This window comes from Pezoporus occidentalis, unplaced genomic scaffold (assembly GCF_034315485.1).
Source record: "Pezoporus occidentalis ecotype Australia unplaced genomic scaffold, CSIRO_AGI_Poc_V1 ctg165, whole genome shotgun sequence".
Taxonomy (NCBI): Eukaryota; Metazoa; Chordata; class Aves; order Psittaciformes; family Psittacidae; genus Pezoporus; species Pezoporus occidentalis.
In genome coordinates, this window is record NW_026913477.1 from 945,809 (window position 1) to 963,017 (window position 17,209).

Consider the following 17,209-nt stretch of genomic DNA (forward strand, 5'->3'; position numbering starts at 1 on the left):
TGTTAAAACTCTGCAAGTCCCAAGAGAGAGGAACAAGATGAAAGGCCTAATATATGATTATTTATAGTTGTATATGTCACACTTACTCAGTCACCTCATTCCCTCCCCATCTTCTTCCATCTAAGCACTTCAGTTTTAGTCTGAACAGCCTGGAGGAGATTTGCAGAACAGTGAATGCCTGTGGATACTGAATATAGTCAGAAATTCTGCTTAGGGTTTAATCGCAAGTTCTCTGCACTGATAGCCTGAGAGTGGCTTAAAGTGACAGAGATAAAGAGGGACTTGGAAAGTCCTCTTTACTGCCCTTCAGATCCAAAGAAGAACCACAGGCAAGAAACTCCTTCATTAAGGCCTATTCTCAGGTTCAGGGTGATGCTTCAGAGGTATCAAGGAAAGCAGACAGAAATACAGGTGAGAAGCTCCACTTCATTTCAAATGAGGCTAAGGGCAGGACAGAGTTTCTGAAAAACAAATGTCAAATCAAGTGACTGAAGCAGAAATACCACTGCTTCCTTACAGGCCATAGAGTCTTCCCATTTCCTTGCTGGTTTGTCAGAAAAGCATTAATGCTGAAAACCAGAAGATGATCCTCTAACAAACACGACCCAAATACACAGTCATTTTGCGGGTCTTCAGATGGGAGAAAACCCAAAACTTCTTGCGGTAGAACAGAGAGTTGAAGATTCAAAACTTAACATGGACTTTGACTTTCTCACTGCCAACTTATTTTTGCAAAGCTACAGCCACTTAACCCTCTGTCCTTGTCATTGACATTGCAACTGTCAAATGAATAAGTAGCCATATTTCAAAGGAACATCGCACATTGGGAAAAGGGCATCAAGGAAATTAGAACACTGAGCAGGAGCCTGACTGTCACAGGAGGCATGTCAAGAAATGACTTTGTAACTCTGCCTGTGAATGCAGCTGTGCGGTCAGTAAATACTGGCACAGCCTTTTCATTTCATTCCTACTGGCACAGCTGCCAAAGGAAGAGCTGCTAATTTAACAGATTCCTGCCAAATACGGTAAGGCGAATAGCCTCATTTGTGCAGTCTGAGGATTTCTTTAGATGGCACCATGTTTAAAGCCCCCAAGAACTGTCTAATAATGAAGCCTACCCACTCAGATGTTGGTATTGGCAAGCTCTTTAAGTGTACTTGCCCCTTTGCTGAGCTACAGTAAACAAGCTGTGCTTTTGCATTTTTGATGTGTGTGAAAAAGCAACATGATACAACATCAAAGCAGCTCCCACTGCATTGCCTACAGCCTCTCTTGTAAGAGGAGCAGAAGGCATTACCATCACCTGGGAATAAGTAAGAATCCTGCTGATGTGATCTACCCTGTGCCGAAAAAGTTAACTTTCCTCGAGATTGAGCGCTCAACGCTGTGACTCAGTGATTACATTTCAGCAAGTTGTGCGCAATTTCTTTGTATGCCAAATGTGGACTGGCTGACTGCAGCAAATTTAACTAAACTACTTGGCAGCATCCAGTGCTGAACAACACTTCTCTTTACGCCTATGCAAAGGCACAGGCCAGCTCCCATCGTATCCGACTGGAATTCAGAGTCAATGCTATTTTACCTACTTAGCCGAATCCTCGATTTACCATCTCTGGTCATGATTCTGTGAGGATTTCCTTAATTATGCAGCTAGCTCTGTTACAGTCACTGAGTCCTGAGAGGTTCATCTTGCCCGCAGCTGAGAAAGGGATACAGGCACAGCTCCTGGGAGGGCCAGGGAGAGGCCTCAGAAGTAGAATTCAAGTACCAGTATGTTCAGTTTGTCAATACGGGGATTGAAAAGTGCCTATATTACAGCATACACAGATTTCACAAGGAAGAGATGCAAGGCAGTGAAAGAGTTCTTAGTACAGTACAAAAAAAGCATTTCAAGACCTGAAAGGGAAAGGCAGAAAAGTTTTAATTGCAAATAAAACACAAATTTGAAACTGTAGATATAAACAACAATCAGAAGAGGCAACTCTGGGAGAAACACTGAATTCTCCAGCTCTCAACACATTCAGATCAAGGCAAACTGTCTTCCTGAACTACATGATTTTTCAAAACACACTGTGTTGGGCTCAACAGAACAGGCGACTGAAAATTCAATTGCCCATATACACACAAGATGACACCAGGTGAACTAACAAGTCTGCCTCCTGAGGCTCTGTGAGTCTATGGATTAATGTTACTGGGACTACTTGCATGAAAAATACCCCAAAAATGAGAATTTGCATGACTGGGTCCATTTCCAATGACAACTGCTCCCAACAGGTACCATCTATGTGATATACTCCATCTCAGTGATGCAAGATGACCTACATCTTAATTCAGATAAAAACACTAAAACCCAGACCTATGAAGAATTTTAGCACAAAGATTTTGAGTGTTGTGTCCTTCCCCCCTGTAATTTCTCAGCTGTTCAGGTTTGGGTTTTTTTTCATTTCTGCAGACTTGGCTACTGAAGTGTTGTTGTCCAAATCTAATCCCAGCACATTTTTCATCTTTAGAATTTCACACATCTAGCGCAATCTTCTTTCTCATGACTTTGCACATGTTGCATGATTTTTTCCCTGTTTTACGGATAGGAAAAATCCATTGCCCCTTAAAGGTAGAGTTCACTAAAAGGATTTAGGGAAAAGTCATTTTAACAACCTATCTGCAAAATGAAAGTTATTCAAAAGACAAAATGTGAAATTTCTTAAATTAGTTCTAGGTTAGGAAGGGAAACAAATACAAAAGCAGTCCCCAGGCTTGACTGAAAACCTGCTTATCTCTAAATTGGCCCTTTTTCAGAGTTCTCTTGGCAGTTTTGGCCTGAGGGAAGGTCTAGAATAATACAGCTGCTTCCTCAGTACAGAAATAAGATTAATGGGAAGATTCTCTCTCACTGTATGTGGACAATTCTCTGGGACTTACACTCTCTGAGGGTCTAGCCCAATATAATTTCACAAATCTGGATTTCACATAGATGAACCAATACTTAAAGGGGAAAGTTACACTGTAAAAGGCTGTGCAAATATTCATAGAATCGCAGAATGGTTGAGGTTGGAAAAGACTGCCAGAGGCCACCTAGTCCAAACTCCTGAGCAAGCAGGATCACCTAGAGCACATTGCTCAGGATTGTGTCTACAGGGCTCCTGGATACCTCCAGGGAAGAAGACTCCACAACCTCTCTGGGCAATCTAATATTAAAGCATCATTTTGGCTGATAATGCTAAAAATGGACATTTTCCCACTCTCCTAGCAGCAGAAGGTAGTGGACATTTTATGATTCATTTATAAATCTGCAGCTCAGTCTGCTGTATTGCCCTGAGAATGTCAGCCCAACTTACAGTGGCAATTATTCTGAACCAAGAAGATGTCTTTAACAAGTCAGGACTCTATTACTGACCTGTTTCCAACTCATTAATGCTTTCAAAGCCTTTGCGATTTTTCGCTTCCACATCGGCTTCTACACAGATGCACTTACTTGTACACATGGCACTTTGCTAACAAATGATACAGCACTTACTCCGGAATTAAAGCCACACTTTAAAAGCGTGTTGGGAGTGACAGTGAACTCCATCAAGTCTTGACTGCTTATTAAAACAGCAGCACCTCAGCCAAAACCTTTGCAGTTGTCCAAGCTTATTACTATTTTTCACTGATGCCACACTAGATAAAGTCTTTCTCTTTTCCTCCTGAATAATTAACAATATACTTGGCAACATAAAAACCAGCAATACTGGATCAGGCCAGAAGATCACCTATCCTCCTCTCTTTTCTCTGACAGTGACTGGGATGACTACCAAAGGAAAACAGCAATCCCCTCTCTGAACACACTTCATCCTTTCAGCAGTCAGCAATATGAGGACTTTCTGAGGTGCAGGCTACATTGCATTTCACAGCTGCTGATGGCCATACCCTACCAGCCTCTGCCCAACCTGTTCGGACACACTGAGCCTCTTCATAAGCGTCTAGTAGCAGAATAATTTTATCATCTGAGATTGTGACCAATCGTTTGCACATAAATGCCAATAGCAGCATACAGTATCACGCATTTGAAACCAGCTTTGACAGTGTTCATTCCCCCTGCTTATATAATAGATGCATACTAATTACCAAAATATTTCTGATTTTGTCACACATAAAAGTCAGCTTGTGACAAGACAGAAATAAACTTTTCCTGGTGGTTTAAAATTTATTTACATATTAATCATCCTTGTTATCATCTATTTCATTGTGCTAAAATTTACTAGACTGTGATTACTTGAGCAGAGGTTAAGAATCATGCTTTCTCCAGAGCCTAAATCCAGGTATCTTTTATGTGTATTTTGCTGCCTGAAAGAATATTAAGTTTTGTTTCATATTTTTCCTGTATTTTGTGAAGTGGCTATCTTAAGCCTTCTGCAGGACAGGCATTCCTGGAGCTGTGGACTACTTTACAGGCAATTGCTCCTGGACTGAGTAAATGTTACACTGATAGGCCTGCTGAACTCCTGCAGTGCTGAGCTGAAGCTGCCAGAGATCTGGCTCAGTGTGAACCCAGGGGCTAGGTACAAACTGCTTTGGCCTCATTCTCTGCAAATACAGTTTTAGAGGAAAAGGTTGTATCCTGCCTGAACAGACAGTAGTGCTCTAAAACAACCACACCTCTCTTGAGGGATAGTTGGGATGGACACAGTTGCCCTTGCTGGGAGCTCTGCCATGCAAAGTACCTCCTCAGAGACTTTGCACTGGGGAAGAATGGAGCACCCCAGGCAGCCTCAGAAGGTAAGCAGCTGGTTGAGGGCAAAACCCTGGAATGAAGCAGGGTTAGGTTATCCTGCATGGGTCTTGTGATTCCCCTAAGTCATGCCATGAAACTAGGACACCTTCCCAAACAAGCCAAGGACAAAATAAGTGACTCCTGCTTTTTGAGTGCCTGCTTGGAGGAGGGTGAGAGACAGGAGGAGCACATGTGAGTGATGAGGGAATAAGAAGAGAAGCAGTTCTCCCCTACAGCCTGAACAGATTATATGCAATCAGGGTGCTACAGCTGTCACAAAGCAAATGTGCTGCACTGGTTAAGATGTAAATTGTGGAGAGTTACTTAGAAATACAATAACAATAACTCACCAAGTAGGTGGGTGCAGTTGAAGGTGGAAACCATTCTAGCACCAAAGCTTGCCTCCACTTGAAATTTTTACTGCCTGGATTTTGATGGTATTCCTATACGTTGACATGGCTGGTGCTCTATAATAGAGATGTGCTTTGTGAAAAGATAAATGGCATATTTATCCAAGAAATGTCCTAGTAGCTGTCAGTGCAAGTCTCTCATTCCTGTCCCCTGTCGTAAGGGGAAGCTCATCTACCCCACAATATATTCTGATAACCTAGTAGTACTTTCAGCGTGCACCCTACCTATTGGAAATAGGTAAAGACAGCTTTGTTGCCTCTTCCCTCCATCAGCAGGATCACTTGCATTTGAGTTACTCTGCATATCATTTGCAATACTGGAGCCTGAGCAACTGAGGACAGAGCAGTTCCTGCAGAGAAACATGCTCCCGCTACTCTCTCTGCAGGCTGACAGCTGCTGTGTGTTTAGCTCCACATTCCTGACACAGGATGCGCTGCTGTGCTAAAGTGGAATCTGTGGAGAGCCCACACAGTCCCAGGTGCTGTTCCTCTTTTTCTTACTTGAAATGCAGGCAATTTATTATGTCTGTACTGAACCTAAAATTCTTAAATGATGAAGTGTCCCAAAATGAAGCCTTCCCACCATCAGACCACAAGAGCAGCACCCAGTTTGCACGAGGTCAGTGCAATTCAGCCTAAAAGCCTCAGCACTTTGCTGAAGACCTTCCCATAGCCAAACAAAAACAGGGAATGCCCTGAAAGTTTGTAAATGCTTTTGCTGATACCTTCTGTTCAGGGTTTCAAGTGATTTCTGTGCTGTACAAGAACAGCTTCCCCTGAAGTCCCTGATCACCAGAGTGATTAAAAGTGTGTACAGTTAAGTGCCAACACCAGTGGAGTACCTGCGGGCATAGAAGTCCTGCTAAACAGAGGCCTTGGCCTATGACCCACTGCAAAAACTGGTGGGCCTATGTCAAGAGTCCTGTGTCAGGCTAGCTGCTTCAACAGAAACACTGCTGATGATAAGGGACAGGAATTCATACACTGTTGTAATGAACTGAGGTCACCTTATTTCTGGACATGGTCTACAGAGCAACTGCCTGGACTGAGGTACAAGAAAACATCAGCTCTGGTGGGATTTGAGCATGTGCATGGGTGCTATTACTATATCACAGCTCCTGGTTGTAGAAGGGTTGCAGTGTATCGTCGTTTCTTTTTGTGGTAAGAATGCTGCTCGCCAGAGAAAGCAGGCTGAGTAGCTAAAATCATTTGTCACTGATATAACAAGGGAAGGAATATTCCACAATCACAAGCCTGTCAAAAAGCTTCTTCTCCAGAAATAAAAAATGAGAAATTACATCAGTAGGGAACACATCTCCTCTGTATTACATTAGGCTAACAGGCAGATATAAAGCAAAATAGCAGAGGGAAAATAAAGTAAGCAAGCTGGGAGCTCATCCCTTCCAATCAGAATTGAAATCTTCCCTTAAACTGTAGGTAGAAATGGATGGATTTTCCCTAAAGGGAAAAATGAAGCTGAAACTATTCATAAAATTCACCTGAATTTACCAGTTAGTCATCGCTTGAAATCTAAATAAAACAAACTATATTTTCATTGGAATGCTGTAAGAGGAAAGAAAGTCTTTTTAGCAAATGAGGAATGCACATGAGAAAGAAGTATGCCAGTCACCCTGCAAACCAGCGTGGGAGAGCACCATGGATGCTCGCCAAGGTCTCTGCTGCCTTTATGGACACATGATCCTGAAGCTGCACCTACTCCTCCAGGCTGCTTCAACTAACCAGTTGTGTGCACCCACATCTTCCTCGCTGCCACTTCTGTGACAGCCTTGTCTGCTGTGCCTTTTCCCTCTCTCTGTACAAATCTCTTAGTGTCCAAAATGAGATTTGTCATTTAGACTTCAACACAGCTGCCTGTGAAAAAAAGCTTTCCAAGAGTTTCTTCTTCCCTTCCTTTGCAAAGCTAAAAAAATAATACAGTCACTGAATTTGAGAAGAAATTCCTTTTATCTTTTGCCTTGACTACTAACCTTAAACAAAGATAAGAATGATTTGGTCATTTCTTTGTGGTGGACAGCAACTTCATTTGGACAACACCTTTTGTAGTTGTATTTTGATTCATTATAGAACAGCTTCTAGATACTCTCACAACACAAATTAATGCAGTCACAGAAAGCATCATTAAGAAACAAAGGGTGCAAAGTCGAGTATTTAAAAGCTAGTTGTCTGCAGCCTTACTACAGCGTCCTTGTTCTGAGCAGACCACCTAACTACATGCACACATCACGGTTGTTCCACAGAGCCATCACCTCATGCATTGCACAGGATGAATGCTGTCCATGTAAAGAGCAGCTATTCAGCATTTTGTTTTCTCCCCTCTGTCCATCCCTGGCTGTGTTCAAGGCCAGGCTGGACGTGGCTTGAAGCAACTTGGTCTAGTGGAAGGTGTCCTTGCCCGTGGCAGGGGGTTGGAAGTGGATGATCAAGGTCCCTTCCAACCCAAACCACTCTATGATTCTATGATTCATTGTGTGGCCCCATGCTTTATTTACTTCACAGCATTCAAACACTACTCAGAAGACAGAATTATTAATTTCCTCCTTACCTTTTCCATGGAGTTCAATCTCTCTGGTTTCTAATGGCTTCACAAACAACACCACATTTAATTTTCACAGCAGCTCTGAGCAGCTGGGTGTGTGCACTGAATCTGGTCCATATAAAATGACCATACATTATGTATGTAGATCACTGCATATTGGATTGAAAACTGCCTTGGGCAGTGACTTTTCCTTTTCATGGTAATGTGCCATATGTTTCAATAGATGCGTACAAAGCAGCTGTAAAATTATAAGATGTCTTAGTTTTTCTGAATATCATGCCACAAAAACCTGCTTTAATGCCATTTAAAAGACATCTCCTAGAAATAAGAAATGATTTCCTGTTACTTACATGGGTACAGGCAAGCAGATGGAGACTGACAGGTAGTAATATGCAGTCAAGAAAGGCCAGACACAGATCCAAATTAAGGCCTTAAGACCTAATGGGGCAGTTTTTGTTGAAAACAGGCAAAATCTTCTGGAAAAGCGTGGTTTCTGCTACTGGAGAGGTCTGGAGGCTTTTTTTTATGCAGGATACCCTGGTGTCCTCTGGTTTTAAATCTTTTTTTGCAAGCCACATAGAAACGTTACAGATTGTCAGGGATTTATAAATATCAGTGGTGTTAGCACAGTTTTAATCACAGAGTAAATGTGGTGCAAAATAGGATTTTCAGGTAGCACTCTCTATTCTGGATGAACGTTACAGACACATTTCTCAGCAGGGTGATTTTGTAACCTCTTTGCAAAACCCATTTTCAGCGTTTGATATATTTATATATGGTACCTCAGAGAACAGTTTTTAGTGTCAAAAGGAGAAAATCTTTTGCAGAGGACTTGAGATACTGGTCAAACCTTGTTAATTAGTCAGGCTGTCAGACTGTCAGATAAATTACTTGGATTTGCAGGTAACAGCTCGTTAACAGGGAATAGCTGCCGCTAATTATATGAAGGTCACGAAAGCGCGATCCTTCCAAATTTATGAAGGAATTAAAAATAATAAGGCAAATGTCTTTTCATCTGAGTGCAGATTAAATGAGTAGGAACTGTCTTTTCTCAGTATAAAGTACTTGGTTCTGGTAGCGGATATTATCAGCTACCAGATACAGCCAGGTATCTCTTTTACTGGAATATGAGATTAAATTAGAGAGGCCCCACTAATTTAACTTCCCCCATTATTTAACTATGCATATTGATTCATGACGAGTACTGCTCAGCCCTTACTTGTCATCCTCTTCATACTACTTCCTATGCCAAGCCCTTTGTAAACAAGCATGTGTGCAATTACAGAATTTTTCTTTCCAGATTAGCTGTTAACTGGCTTTACCTGCCACAAAACACCATGGTTGTAATAAATTACTCTACTCTGCAATTTGGTTTACCCTAAGGTAATGACGGGTGTAACTTCTTTTGAATAAACAATTTCCAGTTTGCACATAGGCAAATGTTTGAATACTTAAATGCTCCTGGAAGTTTCTGCTCGATGCTCTGAACCTAGCAATACCCATGTAGCGTGCCAGGGCTGAAGCACCAGTATGGACACAATCTGCTTTTTTGGGGGACGGCAACAAAGTCATTCCAGTCCCTTTCAAGTCCTGCATCACATACTACTTTGGAATATATTTGAAGTCCACTGCCTAACCACTGTTCCCTTCTTCAGGACAAAATTCTGGTTTGTATTAAATCCCACTCGGAATTTGCTATTGATCACAAGAGGGCACAAAACTGTAACTGCATAAACCCACTGAATATATTGCTGTGGCCAGAATCACAGATATCCTTCTAAAATCCACAACTCCTGGGCAGTTTAAGAAGTTATGGTCCCTAAATATTTGCCTGGCTGTCAGGCAGGTGTTACTACCCTGGTAAAATAGGTGACAGAACTGGTGGCAAGTCTGTGATTCTCCATCACCTTTTACAGCCTGGAATATAACTCACTTGCCTCCAGCTTCCCTTTAATAATACAGGCTGTGAACTGCACAGGCTGTTCTGTCCCATCTTGCTGTGGAAAGCCTTGATGGCCCAGATTCAACAGTCAAAACTCACAAATGAACAGAGCACTGCTTCTCACTCTGAACCAAGAAGAAAGCCATGCCCTGAACCATGGCTGTTGGCAGAAGAGAAGTAGCACAGTGAATTACAAAAGCTGACACATAGCATAGAAAATTTTGGTCACCAAAACAGTCATGAGCTTTTTTCTTCTACCAGATGCAGCTGTGGGCAATGGTTTCTAGATGGTGGCTAATATGGGCAAAGAGTGAGTTGATAAAACACTTTCAGGAATGGTTAGTAATAACGTCTCAGTGAGAGATTCCAAAAGGATTAGCACAAAATGCAGCAGTTACATGTATATTTACTACTGAACCTAATACAATGTGAAGTAGCAAACTGGGACTTTCATTTTGCCTCATGGTTAAGGAAATTTCATGGCAGTCTCCTGTACCTGAAGGTTTTGCCAAAGCCCAAAGACAACACATTTTCTCTATGAAATGTAAACATAAAGCAATTCAACATCTGGACTGAAGTTCCAATCTGTCATATTTTTAACTATTCCTACTGAACACACAATGGTTTCCCTGCCAAGGAACTCTGCAGGACAACAAAGCAAAAGAAGAACTTGTTCTGTGTAAAAATGTTAACATTGTTATAATATGGAACCCTACTGGATAGTTTTCCATGAGAATAAAAATGTCTGTCTGGAATACGCAAGCCTCTGTAATATGTTTTTTTCACAGGAGCTGAGATAATTGTTCATTTCTGTTGCTTTGGTGGGAAGTATTCCCACCGTATTATGTTTTAAATGCTAAAACAAAGCAAGCTCATAAGCACAATAGAGAAGCTGGCAGTGCATGGATTTCTGAACCAAACCCAAACTTCCCTTTACCTCTTAGGAAAAGCTTTGTAGAAATGTGTTTAGTACAAGCTGCAAAAAATCACAACTATGCCAGCATTATATGCAGCCAGGAAAGCCTCATTACTGTTGAAGATGAAAAGGGAGAGCCAGTTTCAAATCACCCTTGTTGCAATGTAACATATAACAAATAAAGAAAAGTGAGGGATTGAAGCCGTCGCTGGACACCACACATGGTACACATTTCCAAAGTGCTTTTGTGTGCAGAAGAAAACATTCTCTTTTTATTTCAGTTGTTTGAAAAGCTACCCAGGTTTATAAGTTACTAAAATGGACAATAAGCCCTGATATTCTCTGCTGGTGATGACAGTCTCCAGTGCGACTGAGCTACCAAATCAAACTGGGAAATTACTGTTCCTCCTGGCTACGCATCATACTTCTTGAAGAAATTCAGTTCTGTACTTGCAAAACTTTCTGCTACATTTGAAACTTTGGGTAACTTAATCCATCACTACCTACCAGAGCAAGCTACGTAACCTGAAGTAATATCAATCAAATGAAAACAACTGCTCTCCCTCTGCACTGCAGGCCTTCCATGAGGCATATCTTGTTGAAGTTGCATGAATTCCTTTATCACTTACTCTGCTTATAGATCTATCTGTGTCATGACTGACAGACCACGACCGCTGAGGTCTAAATGTTTTCCAGGGCCAAGCTGCCTTTCAGGAAGTATCTCAAAGCTGAGGAACACAGCTTAAAGGAATTCACTGTCTGGATTTCACCCCAAACTGCTGAGTGCTGGAATCCCACTTCAGGCAAAACACCACGTGGTTTAGGTTGTGCAACCAACAGCCAAAAGGTAAAAAGAAATAGGGGACAGTTTCTTTCAACATATATATTTGAGGCTTTTCCATCTCCTTGAGTACCAGCTTCTTGAAAGCCCACCACTTCTGCCAACCAGCAGGTCTCAAATGCCCTCCTGCATCCCCCAGCGCTCTCCCCCTGCCTAGTGAGGATCTTGCAATTTCCCTATAAAAGCAGAGCTCTGTTCCCAGCCAGAATCCCCCCCCGAAAGAGTCTTAAAGGAGAGAAGCTTTCTATATTGGAAGTCAGATTAGGACAATGAGCTTGTTTTTTTTATCTAGTCAGTTTTACAGTAAAAATAGCAACATATTTATTGCTGCTTTTATCACAATCTGTCAAACTACCCCATCCCTACCAAAAACTACTGTAGCACTATGAAGTGGAATGATTAGGTTTATTATTGAAGTGAGGGGTTTGTTTACACTTCAAGGCTTAGTCTTGATTTCATAACAGTCAGAAGCCTGAAGCCATCAAAAATGTGGCAATTAAACACTTTTGGGAAAGGAGGCCAATGTAAACCACAGATTTGTCACGGTTTAACCCCAGTTGGCAACTAAGCCCGACACAGCTCCCTGGTGGTATGGGGGAGAGAATCGGAAGAGTAAAACTGAGAAAACTGGGTTGAGATAAAGACAGTTTAATGGGTACAGCAAAAGCTGCATTCAAGCAAAGTCAAGCAAGGAATTCATTCACTTCCCATGGTCAGGCAGGTGTTCAGCCATCCCCAGGCCAGCAGGGCTCTGTCACACACAACAGTGACTTGGGAAGACAAACACCATCACTCCCAGCATCCCCCCTTCCTCCTTCTCCCTCAGCTTCTCATGCTGAGCACGATGCCACATGGTCTGGGATATCCCTGGGGTCAGTCAGGGTCAGCTGTCCTGCTGTGCCCCCTCCCTGCTGGTGGGGTTGGGTGAGGAGCAGAAAAGGCCTTGACCCTGTGTAAGCGCTGCTCAGCAGTAATGGACCACCCCTGTGTTATCAGCACTGTTCTCAGCACAGATCCAAACCATTGTCCCATGCCAGCTCCTGTGGAGAACCCTACCTCCGCCCAAACCAGCATAAGATTGAAGGAGATGTTTGCAGAAAACATGGTGAGTTCCTAGGGATTTCTACTTGCTCAGGAATTTTTCTTCTCAGCAGGACTATAAGCACCAAAAGTTTTAATGAACATTAACAAACTATAATTCATGTCTCTATTTCATCTGCAGAGCCCTACTTCACGTGAGACTTGGCAACTGAGTCCCAGTCTTGGCACCAATCTATTGCACGCCCTCTGCTCTGTGCACTGCTCACCATCTGTCCAAGCCAGAGCCAGGAAAAACTCCCCTGGTGTCACAGCCCTGCAGCCCTTAACCATGCATAGTGATTGCTGCTGCCTCCGACAGCCCAGCACTGACCTGAACCAAACACTGACCCACCTTGCACATTTCCTCCAGCAGTGTGGGGGGACCAAACTACTGCTGCACCACTGCTGTGAAACCAATACATGTTATTTAATGGCTGATTACTTAAAACATTAAATGTGATAAAAGGAGGACCTGTGTACCCCAAAAGGGAAGTGGGACATATGATTTTTCAATGAAACTATAATGAGTATTCCTAGGACCATTTAACCAATTCAGAGAAATCCCTCATTAAGCATTTAATTTCACAGCATTTTTTTCCTTGGAAAGTGCAACTCCAGTAAAGTGTTTCCTTTAGTTTCTAGCTTCATTTTGTACAGATACTACATTGTGCTCATCTACCTGCATCAATAGACTCTCTGGGCACACACTGATATGCAAGTGGCCAGGGGAAGGAAGGGAAACTCAATCATGTGAGTTACAACTAATTGCCAAAAGGATCACCCGTGTATAAATGTAAACTAAATTGGTGGCAAAGATTTATCTCAAATGGCTCTGCCTGTGAAAGGTAGTAACAAATAATAAATACCTATGTAGGTGCACATATTTTATCTGGGGAATCCACAATCCACTAACACTGGCGATTATTTTTCCCGCTTAAGAAATGACACAAGCAAAGCACAGAAGGCCAATCAATGTGTATCATGGCCTAATGGATAAAGCAAGAGAGAGTGATGGAAATCCGGGTTTTACTCTTAGCTCTGCCATCAGCCTGCTGCGTGTTCTTGGACAAGTCTGTGGGTACCGGTTTCCCCATCTGTACAGCACTGGGCTCCCTGGTATCAAGCTTTGAGATGGAGACACTGGGAGTGGATTTGCCCTGAGCCAAACTGTCTCTGGCACAGCTGGCGCCAAGCTGGAACTAAGACATCCATCTGGATTTTCCTTGCCCTTGCAGAATTGCCTGACTATGCCTGTGCTCTGCTCTGCATGACTCCCAGCAGAAGGTGGTGTGTTTTGTGGGCTGAACAGCACAGAACTGCAGGAGCACCTTGAATCTGGTGCTGCTCCCAAGCTAGAAGGCTTTTCTGAAGCCTGGACAGTTAGGGAGCAAATACATTTACATCCAGATGGGCTTAATAGCTCTAGCTCTGTATGAACCACACCAAAATCTGCACTGCGCCCAGCAGAAGCATTCAGTGTGTCCATCTTGGACTTCCCCAGGCTCTTCATTGAAAGACCGCAGGATAGAAAAGCCCCAGGCTGGCTCACCACATGCCTCAGCTCTGTGCTGCACAAACACAGTGATACTTCATCCTGTCCAAGCAAACCAGAGACCCAGCTCATTCATCTGCCTCCCTGCTACACGGATAAATGGCAGTGAATGTGCTATTATTTACCTCCTCCTGCTGAGCCCTACAAATGCCATCAGAGATGTATAGTTAGAATTATTATACTGGAGGAAGGAATCTCTTTTCAGTGTCTCAGATCCCAAGTATCATACACTACCTCCAAATGTACTCTGTCAAAGCCTTCTTGCTTATTCATACCAGCAGTCCCATTGAAATCAATAAGGCAGACAAGATCTGGCCTGCTGTTACGGAGCTGGAAGCAAAAAGAATGTCATTTTCAAGGACTATATTCACTGACTACAACAAATTAGTCTCCAGCGAACCTGCATACGTTTGGATATTTTCTTTTATTGATGGCTTTAGAAGTTGTTAAACACCTGCTCTTGTTACCTAAAAAGATTTAAACCAGAGTATTTATGGAGAAAAATAAATTGTTATATGCATGAGTGGGGCCTTTTGTGCTAAGTAAAAGTTTGAGCACTTACAGAACTTAGCTGCAAACCTCCTACTAAATTCAGGGCTTAAATCTGTAGGGATATGGCAAAGAAACTCAGCATGGCCTTACCAACCAAGTCTATAATCTCTTGATTTCCACTTCCTGCCTGCATAGTTCCCTTGACCGGATTTTCAGCTTACACTTTGACCAAGCAGAGCTCTCACTCTGCTTCAATCCTTAATGTGTATCACTAACAGAAACAACTACTATACCAATAAAAATTGAGGTTTTAGAGAAAATCATAGTATGTTCTTATTAACCAGTTGACTTCTAACTACTATTTTGTTTGTATTTACGGTGATTCTGAAAACACGTACAGGGTAGCAACCCTTCCTTAAAGATCACTATGATTTAGCATCACATCTTTCAGATCCTTTGAAAAATCATGCTTTATTCTTCATTTTAAATATTCAATAGCATGTCTCTAGGAATATTTTTCACTCGGTTATATTAACATGCTCTGACAAGTGAACATAATAATGAGGTTAACAGTCCAGCTGTGAAACAAAACTCTTCAATTCTGTAACTTCTGCCAGACGAGCAGTTATGTTTTGGCAGGTCTGTTGGGCTGCTTTGGCTTGTCCACTCATCCTCCTGCAACAGGAATATGAGTACTCTACAAAAACCACTGTGAAGAGCCCATGCTCCAGACTCATGAGTCTCTGAAGATCTGAGCTTTGACTATTTCCCCTCTTGCAGCACAACACAAAAGCAAAGAGCAACATTTTAATAAGAAAGAGCTCTTTACTGATTTACAACATGTAGACAGAGCTGTGTAAATCATAGGGCAAGGGGTCATCAACTATGGGCATGAATACTTTGCCAGCTAGGATGGAACCTTAAGAGCAGGTGCTCCACAGAAGGGGTTGTGAAGATGAACTCTTGTGTTACTCTTTGTTTTCACCAGTGACCAGGAAACAAACACAAGATCACTTGCTGACATATTTGCAGGTGACAAATTGTGGCTCAGTGATACACTGCGAGGAGGACAAGCTCGTGAAAATGATGAGGATCATTGGCAAGCTGTGTCCATTCAAATTAAGTACATTTTAATTTAGCCAAATGCAAGGCCTCTAGAAATGGGAAATACTTGCAGGAAGTGGAATGCCTCAGCAATTCCAGAAAAGATCTGCATTACAGTGAAGAACTACTCACAGATATCTACACATATACACTAGCTGCCAGTATTATCTTCACTGTATGAAAATGATAATTTATTCCTTAAACTTGAATACAACAAAAAGAAATAGGGAAATGTATACAATACTTGTGAGCCCTTGTGTTAGCACACAGTGTGTTCAGGCCTTGCCTTAGAAAAATATGGAGAGATTACAGAAAATAGCCCCACAACCTTGACTACATGGACTATATGGAAAAATCCATATAGTGAGACCACAGAAATCTTAATACATTTTGTCTATAAAGCCAGAAGATTGACAAGTGACTAGTTTATACAGTGTAAGCAATTTCCCAGGGAGAAAACAAACACTGGGTACTTTCAGTCTCTCTCGTCTAGCAGGGAAATTACACAAAAAAAACTAATGGCTGGGAACAGAAGCCAGACAAATTCATCTGTGAAACAAGGCATGACTTCTGAATGCTGAGCCAAGGAATATAGTAAGTTCTCCATCTCTTTGCTCTTCAGCTGCAGGATGCTTTCAGAGAATAAGCATTGCACAGACACAAGTTCTTGGGCTCAGTCTGACAGCATCAGGGTAAGCTCACGTACAGGGGATCAAATACAGTGACCTTCCATTTATTTCTGACCTTAAAGTAAATAAATTTATCCATGTACACAGACCTTTTGCAGCTGTCAAAGAGCTGTAATAGTTTCCTTTAGTCATCAAACACTGCAGTGCAGCAATAGAAACCCATTAGCACCAGTGACAAATTTGTTCCTAACTGGTGTGACAGCATTCACAAAAACCAGACATGAGAATGGTCTGCCATCACTGATGCTCTGCTGCTGAGGGGACAGATTATATTAGCAAACATTTAATATTATGCTGTGAAGGACAACACATTCAGTAGTATTTTTTCCTCCCTGGTGGTATTTCCCACAGTGCCTTATTGTCCATTTCACACTCTTCACTGAACTGGATTTAGTTCTGCTTAGGAGACCTTACAGAGCTTCCCAAAGCTGTTCAGTTCACTTTTAGCACACCAGAAGACTTGTAGTGTTAGTCTAGATAGGCTCCACTGTCAGTAGCAACAGACATGATACTGCTAAGCACGGACAAAATCTACATCATGCCACTGTAGAAAAGAAGGAAATCCCAAGACTAAAAGCTCAACAATTTATAGTGGGAAAACCTACTTCAGCACTTAAGGCTACTTGGGTAGCCTGTCTGTGGCAAACACTACAAAAGGTTCAAAAAGAAAGACTTGTGTCTGCTTACATATTACACAGCACCTCACTCTGTTGGGAACGCTTTTAACTCATATCCATGTTGCTTTCATAAATGGTGAGGGATGATCCTAAATTACCTCTTTTGAACAATTCCAATTTCTCTGATGAAACCCTTTATGGACTTAAAAGTGATTTCACATGAATAAAAATCCAGACAGATTTTGGAACAGACCTTGAA

General features: G+C 42.0%; 1 protein-coding gene across 14 annotated transcripts in view; it reads right to left on the reverse strand.

Annotated features, from left to right (window-relative positions):
• IL1RAPL2 (interleukin 1 receptor accessory protein like 2) overlaps positions 1 to 17,209 on the reverse strand; it is a 388,687-nt gene that overhangs the window by 50,971 nt on the left and 320,507 nt on the right. The window lies entirely within an intron of this gene.